This window comes from Belonocnema kinseyi, chromosome 9 (assembly GCF_010883055.1).
Source record: "Belonocnema kinseyi isolate 2016_QV_RU_SX_M_011 chromosome 9, B_treatae_v1, whole genome shotgun sequence".
Taxonomy (NCBI): Eukaryota; Metazoa; Arthropoda; class Insecta; order Hymenoptera; family Cynipidae; genus Belonocnema; species Belonocnema kinseyi.
The window spans coordinates 83,994,177-84,003,294 of record NC_046665.1 but is presented as its reverse complement, the minus strand read 5'-3'; positions in this window follow the sequence as shown (position 1 = coordinate 84,003,294).

The window sequence follows — 9,118 nt, the reverse complement described above, 5'->3', positions numbered from 1 at the left end:
GGGGTCCCTATGGAACATCCAAGTTGTGAAAGTTCGAATTTCAGAAAAGAGTCATTCAATTTTTGACAGAAATTCATTGTTTGTAAGTCTGAACCCATGAAACTTAAAAATTTCTGGTGACAAAAAAATATCCGTCCTTTGGACTTTTAAATTTTAATCGTTTATCCAAATTGTAAGATATCGAATTTCAAAAAAGTATCATCCAATTTTGACAATAATGCATTGCTTATAATTATGAATTCATGAAACCTTAAAATTTGTGGTGTTGAAAAAATATTCATCTTTTGGACTTTCAAATTTGAATCGTTGATCGGTGAGGGCAACCGAGCTGGGCCCTCGACGGGTGCCCACGTAGAATTTTCACGCGTGGAACATCCATGCGGGCGTCCGCCGGGCTTACCTTAGAATTGTTATTTATTTAATACATTTTCCTAGTAACTATTCACAAATGTTTATCAATTTGTTTTTTAAATCTTCAACTACCATTCAGAAAAAATATAAAAACCAAAGTTCCTCTATTCTGCAATTGCACCAAATTTATAAAAAAAATTTTTTTTTGAATTTCAATAATTATACGTTTTTTTAAATTAGACTGCAAGACATTTTGACGATAACAACATCACAATGAAGAGATTTCTTCTTCAGATCATTATTGTTGAAATTACTAACAAATCAATAAACAAATGCATTAATCAGTAATCTTTGGCTAGATATTTTTTATGCCAATTTTTTTAATAAGGAACCTTATGATAATTTTAGCAAAATTCATAATTTGTTGATAAATCTTAGGATTTGTTTAAAAATAAATTTAATAAACAAATGCATTGTTCGGGCATTTTTTGGCAGAAAAATTGTTTTTTTTAACGCCAGTCCTTTATATTGGAAACTTCAGGACAGTTTAAGCAACATTCATAATTATTTGATAAATGTAATGCTTTTTTTAAACAAATTTAATGGAAAATACATTATTCATGCAACTGACGACATCAAAACTCGTTTTTTCGGTGTCAACTTTTTCAATTAGGAACTTCATGATAATTTCAGTAAAATTTCAGACTTTTTAATTGAGATCTTCATAATAAACTCAGCAACATTCATAATTAGATGATAAATTTTATGATTTTTTAAAACAAATTTAATAAACAATCGCACTATTCGGTTATCTAGTGTTGCATTTGAGCGAGAAATACGAGAAATGAGCAACAACGAGAAAATCTCTCGTCTTTTTTTATGAAACCTCGTCTCGTCTAATATAAGCGAGCTTCTCGAAAGATCGTATATTTCGATCAACTGCCTTGTCAGTGTCAAAACTAACATTCGTAAAAAAACAAATGTCATTAGTAGAGCCATAAAATATGAAAGTAGACATATGAGGCACAAAAGACATAGCATTCAGAGTAAAATGTGTATTTCTATTAAATTATATACTTCTTTTATTAATAATTGAGGTTCCTAAATATTATTTTCAATAGTATAATCCTTTTTTTATCTCGTTAGTTTATTTTTGTATGGTCTTTGTGGTTATACCTCAAATCTGTTGCATAAAGAAAATTATTCTCTAAATCTAGATTCCTGGGGCCAAAAAAGCCTTATGTACGCTCCTTTTTTAATAATAATTATTATAATAATGTGTACTGATTATTGAAGTGTCATATTTAAAAACTCGTTTCACATGAATAATAAAATTACGAAAATATTAAAAACAATTTCCGTATTTAAGAATCGGAATAAATGAAAATTTTTTTATCTTTTGAGATATATTCTTATTATTTCTTTGAAATAGTTTCAATATAGATAAAAAAAAGTTTAAAGGGGATTTCAAATGAGTTTTAGAGATTTTTAAAGAGATTTCAAATATATTTAAGGCTCGAATTTAGGATTTTTAAAAAGCTATAAGGAATTTCTAAATAAATGTCAAGGAATTTCTAATGATTTTAATAATTTCGAGCTATTATTTGAAAAAATTGCATACAGTTCTGAAAAATTTCATAAGATTTAGAAGGATTTTGTGGAACCCGTAAGGTTTTATAATATTTTAAAGATCATAAGGAATTTTCAACATAGTTCCAGAATTAAAAAATGTTTGAAGAAATTTTACTCGGAATTTCAATTATTTTAGGATATTTTAAATATTTGAAAGAAATTTTTATTTAAAAAATAATTTTGTTTTTGCAAAAATCAACTTTAAAGTGACCGTTTTACATGTGCTTGAATCTCTGAAGGTTCAAATGAAGATTTTTTACTCATGATTTTATAAACCAGAAAAAGTCCTCAAATTTGTGTACTTTCATATTGGAAATAATTTATTATTGAAGCAGAATTATAATGCATAGTTCAAATTTCAGTTGGAACAATATTCATCGATAACATAGTCATATTCTTTTACCTAAAAGATATTTTTTGGACAGGAAATCTTTAAATACAACTTTTTTTGGAACGTACATGGTGTATTGAAATTTTTATCAACTATTTTTTTTATTTGATAACCTTACATTTACGTCAATGGCGTTTTCGCTGGTAAATGGAGTGAGGACCGAGATGAAATGGGATGATATGAGACGAAACAAATAAAAGAGAGAATGATATTCTCAGTTTTTGAGATGCTTCGAAATATTTCTGATAGTAATGTTTTTTCCTATTCAGTAGTCATTTCTTTTCGTTTCAAAACGCTTTTTTTATCGAACGTTTCGTAATAATGATCGACATTAACGTATAATAGTAAAACCTGGATGACCACAAACTTTTGCACTTATTTACACACAAGACACAGCCATCATATTTTTGATGGCACACTCTCTAGTCTTACCAATGTATTTCCTTGTTGAATCCTTTTGTTGAAAATTAATGTCATTATTTTTGAAGATTCGTTATTTTAGTTGAAAAATCATCTTTATTAATAAAAATGCAACTACATCATGAAAAGTTGAACTACTTCATTAAAAACACTTTTTTTGTTACAGGGTCATAATTTTAATCAAAAACTCATATCTTTAATTTAAATTTTTAAATATTTTTTGAAAATCAGTTTGTTTGCTTGTTTGAGAATTAATTTTTTAACGGCAAATGTAACTATTCCATTTTTGATTTAAAATCTAAAATTTTAATTAAAAAATGATCTTTTTTTAGCAGGAAATCAAATATTTGGTTGGAATTTCATGTGCTTTGTTGAAAATTTGTTTTTTGTTTGAATTTTTTGTAGATAAACCATTATTGTTTTTCAGAAACTCGTTTCTTAAAAAATAATATTTTGGTGAATTTAACTGTATTCTGTTTAAGATAAAATAATTCTTGGCTGAAATATCAACCATTACGTTTTTTGTTGAGAATTCACCTTTTTGGTTAAATAAGATTCAACAGCGTGGTTGAAAGTTGAACAACTCTTTTTTGGTTGAAGATTCATAATTTGCTGGAAAATAAAACTCGAAAACTCGCTTTCGCTCCCTGTCGGACAAAGTACGAGTAGTATGTGCACAATATACTATTCTGTTAAAATTTATTTGATTTTAAAATTCATTCTACATGTAATATTCATCTCTTCGGTTGAGAATTAGGCTACTTTACACCAATGAGGCATTTATTTAGATAAATAAAATATTGTGTTTGCATAATTATGAGAAATTATTTTCTTATAGCATACATTCATTTGTTTTAAAAAATTTGTTTCTTCAATGTCCCAGTCCACTCGCCACTTATACTTCTGTAGACACTAAGAGGTCCCCGAGATACTTTTGTTTCAAAGGTAAAAAAAAGTCGACTTTTTATATGTTAACATGGAATCATCTAGGCTAACCCGAGTCATAATTTCCCCTTAAACTGTTACAAAACCAATAACTACTATTATTAACATTTTTCATTGTTAAAAAACACTGTTGCTTAAGTTTCATAAAAATTGATATAAACGAAGACCCTTAATATGCCCATTAAATTTGATTAAGATTTTTTATTAATTTATTTTACAAGATAAAACTTTTTATTTTCGTATTATTTTTTCGTACGTCAAGGCAAATTTAATTAATTTTTTTTATTTATCTTAATTTTGTTCAAACAATGAGATGTCAATGTTTCTAAATTGGAGACAGGCTACATCAGGTTTACAATTACATAATATGACCTTCTTATTTTTTCAACAGTGTTGATAATGCTACACAATTTCTTGATCTCATTAAACATTTATATTTTAATATTTTTATATTATTTATATTTTTCCTTAAAACCTTTTATAATTATACTACACTCATAGAAATTTAGTTGCATAATACGTTAAAACCGATATTACAGTTTATTATAATATTTTACGATGTAGGGAAATCGGGTATGTATATCATAAAGTAATAGAGCATCTATTAATGATCTATGAAAAATTTACTTTGGAAAATTAATATAAGTTCTACAAAACTTGTAAAAAAATTGTGATATTTAAATTTCACTTTATTAAACTCAAGCAGGACAATAATGTCAAATATTGGAAAGATTGGAATAATTCTTTCACACTTTGAAACAGAGGATTTTGAAATTTGCTAAAGTTTATACTAAAAATGTTGAGTCATTATAAAAGAATGTGAGGGAGGAAAACATGAAAATATATTCGTAAACCCGTCGTGAATCTCCGTGAACTCACACTGCACAATTACATCACATAAATACGCACATTATTATTATCATTATTAATATTTGTATTGATAATACTGCAGAACACACATTCGATCTAGTAACTAACTGAACTTTTACTTACATACATAGTACGCATACAATATATACATAAAGACACGCATCGCACGAAAATCACGCTGAGAGAAGTGGTTTGAAGATTTCCTATATACTAAGCCGTGAATGTTTTTGGAATTTGTGAGAAACGGCATGGTGATCAATAACTCGACTTAGAAAAATTCAAAGTAAAAAGAGGAAAATATTTTGTTTTAATAAGGTCAGAACTGGGATCGAATTAAATTCGAAAATATCTACAGGTTCGGCTATGAGGTACGATCGGCGGATTCGGCTAAACTCGGGACATTATCGGAGCTATTTGAATTTTTTGATATAGTGATTTGCAATTTCCTCAACTGAAGCTCGCCATTTCTGTCCGCGTCTATCACAAAAAATAAAAATATCTCTTATTTCTTTTCACTTTCTCATTGACTTTATTAATTTGTAGAATATTCTTATTAACTTATGTACCCTAAACTATGAATTTCTGTATGTGCTCTTATATTATTTGATAATATCATTGTCAATTTTTATTATTTTACGTTCTATAACGTAAAATATCAATCTTTGCCAGGGCCAGCGGAAGCGCTGTTGGGTGTATTGAGTAGTCCCCACCTAAAACTCAGGCGAGTGGGGAATTCAGAAATTGTTCTTGCTCTCACTATAGTAAACTTTTCGAAGTATATTTCGAAAACAATCACCCTGCACCTCCCTCCCTAAGCATACGGATTCTGGAATACTCTTGACCGAGTATCTACAAGGACGCGTTTTTTTCGGCGTACGGCGTAAACGCGGCGACTATCTCTTTCTAACTGCAGCTTGTAACTTCAACAGCACTTGCAAAACGATTTTTCAAAATATTATGCTGAAAAAATCGTTGAGGAAATTTTAGGGAGGGGAAAATGAAATTCATTCCCCACCCAAACTGAAACTGTTCCGTCGGCCCTGATCTTTGCTATTAAATATAACAATTCTTGTTCTCAAAGATATTAGGTTTTCATATACTAATTGTTCTAATTGTAAAGTTTCGTAAGTACGCCAACAACAATTTTTATATTTACACGATTTCCCCAAATTGTAACCGACTATATTAATTATGAATATTTAAATAGCAAGTATTGTTATAACATTTCTTTCAGTAGTAAATTCATTTATTTGTTTCAAGCAATTTGTTCCTTTCTACAAATGTATCAGGAAATATTTCGATAAATCGAATGATTAATTTTCTATTAATCTTTGGTGGCTCACTTTTTTCTAACGGAATCTGTAAAATTAAATTCGTGATTAGGTTAATTTGATCGACAGCGCAACTCTACATTGCTTCTATATTGATTCATTATATTTTTGAGATTGTAAAAACTTTTTATTTTTCTGAACCTTGTTCAAACAATGAGAAGACAGTGTTTTTAAATTGGAGACAGGTTAGGTCGCGTTCACAATTTCATGTCATGACTTTATTGTTTCAAGAGATAAAAATGTTACAGTATCACGTCATTTTATTAAAGTTTTTCATTTTTCGAGATTTTAAAAAATTTGCTGTCGCAATGGCAAGCGGTATTTAAAAAATGTAAGCTCACTGCCTATCATCTTAAAGCTTATAAAGATATACATCCATCTATATCAATCTATCTATCACGAAAATTTCGAAAGTATTAGTGTCACTTTTTCTCAAAGCTGATTGGGTAATTTGGAAAACTCGAAGAAAAGAATGCTTTCAAATTCACAAATAATTAGAAATGTCACATTTGTGTGTATAGTAAAAGTGATAAAAATTAAAGATTTATTAATGAAAAATTTCATAATTACATTTTCAATCGAAATAATTAATTTTCAAACAGAAAAGGGAATTTTTAACAAAGTAGTTGAACTTTCAACAAAACTCATAAGTCTTTGAAAAAAAATGTATTCTCAAAACAAAGTATAGTTGATAATTCCATAAAAAATATTTTTCTTAAAAAAAGTCAAATTAAAACAAAAAATGTGCATTTTCTATTGAAATAATTGGATTTTCGATTAAAAAAAGACGAGTTTCAAGCAGGGTTGCAAAAATTGGCAATTATACATGTTTAATTACTAATTATATAAAATAAATGGTAATTATCCTCAAAATAATTAATAATTATAAAAGAAAATTGGAAATTGTATTCAAAATAATTAACAATTACACGAAAAAATTGTAATGATTCTCAAAATAATTAATAATTACAGGGAAAAAATTGTAATTATAAATCACATAATTAATAATTACAAAAGAAAATTGTAATTGTACTCCAAATAATAAATAATTACAAAGAAGAAATTGAAATTATACTGCAAATATTTAATTATTACACAAGAAAATTGTAATTATACTCGAAATCATTAATGATTGCATAGTAAAAATTGTAATTATACTAAAAATTAATTTTTTCTCGCTCTCTATTTCATCAAGTGTCAATCTCTTTTCCAAATCTGGGGAGCATTTTTTAATAAATCAACAGAAAAATTAGATTAACGCCTCCAGCAGACTGAGCAGCTATAATATGCTCGGCATCGTCCTTCATTCTTAGAGTCCAGGCATCTGTTAGTTTGGTTTTCGAAAAAATCATACTTCCAATTTTTTTTTATCATAAAGTTTCGTTAAGAAGTAACTTTTAACATATTAAAAATGCAAGATCAGATCAATTGCAAACCGCGTTTTTTCTCTCCAAAAGTTAATTTTGTGTGGACGGATAATTTCCATTGCATTTTATAGTAAAATGTCCTGCAGGAAAAATAAATAGGCTGTAGTCGTAAAAAAGGACAACGTTCTACCTATAATAGGTCATAAGTTACGACATCTCAAATTTGGCCATTTTTGCCTTTTTTGCGAGCAAAAAAGTAGGATTAAGATTTTTCAAAATAAATCCTGTCTGATTCAGTTTGCGTTGATGATACCGGAGGATAAAATAGAGTATATGAAAATCTGCGTGCATGTAAAAAAGAATGTCTTTTAGTTCTTTTACTTTGGGAATTTCAAGGTTTCAAAAATTCAGTTCTTTTGTTGCATTTTTGACTAAAAACAGCAAACTGGTGTTTTTGAAAAATACCTGGTTTCCTCAGGGTTTCGGCACAAAATTCACACAAAATAAGTAAAAGAGCAGTAAGTTTAGCGTAAGTTCAAAGAAAAAGTATCCTAGCATTGATAGGATACTGTGGTCACATATTTCCACGTTCCTAACCCAAATAACAGCATATGATTCATTTTTAATGTAAAGTACGTTTCATGTCAATCATTCAAAAATAAATAATTTTTTATAAACAAAGTTTGCTTTCACCAATTATGATTACTTTTTGATCATTTTTAAGTATTTTTATGGCAGAAAAGTGATTGTAATTAGTTGAAAATGTGTAACATGTTATTCCATCCATAACAAATTATTTTTTCTGTAATTGTTAATGACAAAATCATATCATAACCACTGTTGAGTACTTTTTGATTTATTTATTTTTTCATCAACATTGAAAGCAGATTAAGAATTTTTCCATAAAAGAGTTGTAAATGTTGTGTATAAAAAACTACGCGCGTTTTGAGTTGCAAAATTTGCTCTTTTCTTTCGTTTTCTATGAATGCATCGGTTAATTCACGTCGTGGCAAAAAACGTTTTAAATAAAAATTTGTCGTTATTAAATTTTCTAAATAAATCCAGCGTAGGCAACCTTCAATATGCCATGGCAGCAATACTGCATCCAAGATTTAAAGTATCTTGGGTGCAATGTTTAAGTTTAGAATCTCAAGAGAAAATGCGAAATTTAATAAAATATCTGATCAAGGACCGCAATAGAACATCAACTGTGGTTGAAGAATACGAAAGAGAGCAAGACGATTTATTTAATTTCGGTGAAAGGCCAGAAATTTTTTTATCGGCTACATTACTAGTACCTGAATCAGAAGAAGAGAATGAATTAATGAGATTTTTTCAACAATCCTCAATGAAGCTTTCAATTCTACATGATTTTCCGAGTGTGAAGAAGTTATTTATAAAATACAACGCTTCTTTGCCATCATCAGCACCTGTTGAAAGATTGTTTTCATATGCAACATTAATGAATTTGTCTAAATTCAACAGGTTGACTGATGTACATTTTGAAAAAAGAATAATATATAAGGCTAATGTACGAAAATATTTTGTTTTGACCAAGCTTTATAGTCCATTATTTAAACATACCGCAAAGTTTTGGAAATAAAAAGTATTATTACTCATAAATAACACTAGTTTACAGCAATTTTGTCCACCATATCTCATCATGATTTTTCCCATTTATTTAGAGCCACTAAACACGAAAATCATACTCAAAAATTTCTTCATGGAAGCGCTTTCAATATATCAATCTTCACATTTTTTTCATTTTTCAGACTTTTTCCGGCATTTTTGAGTAAATCTCGAGTTCCAAT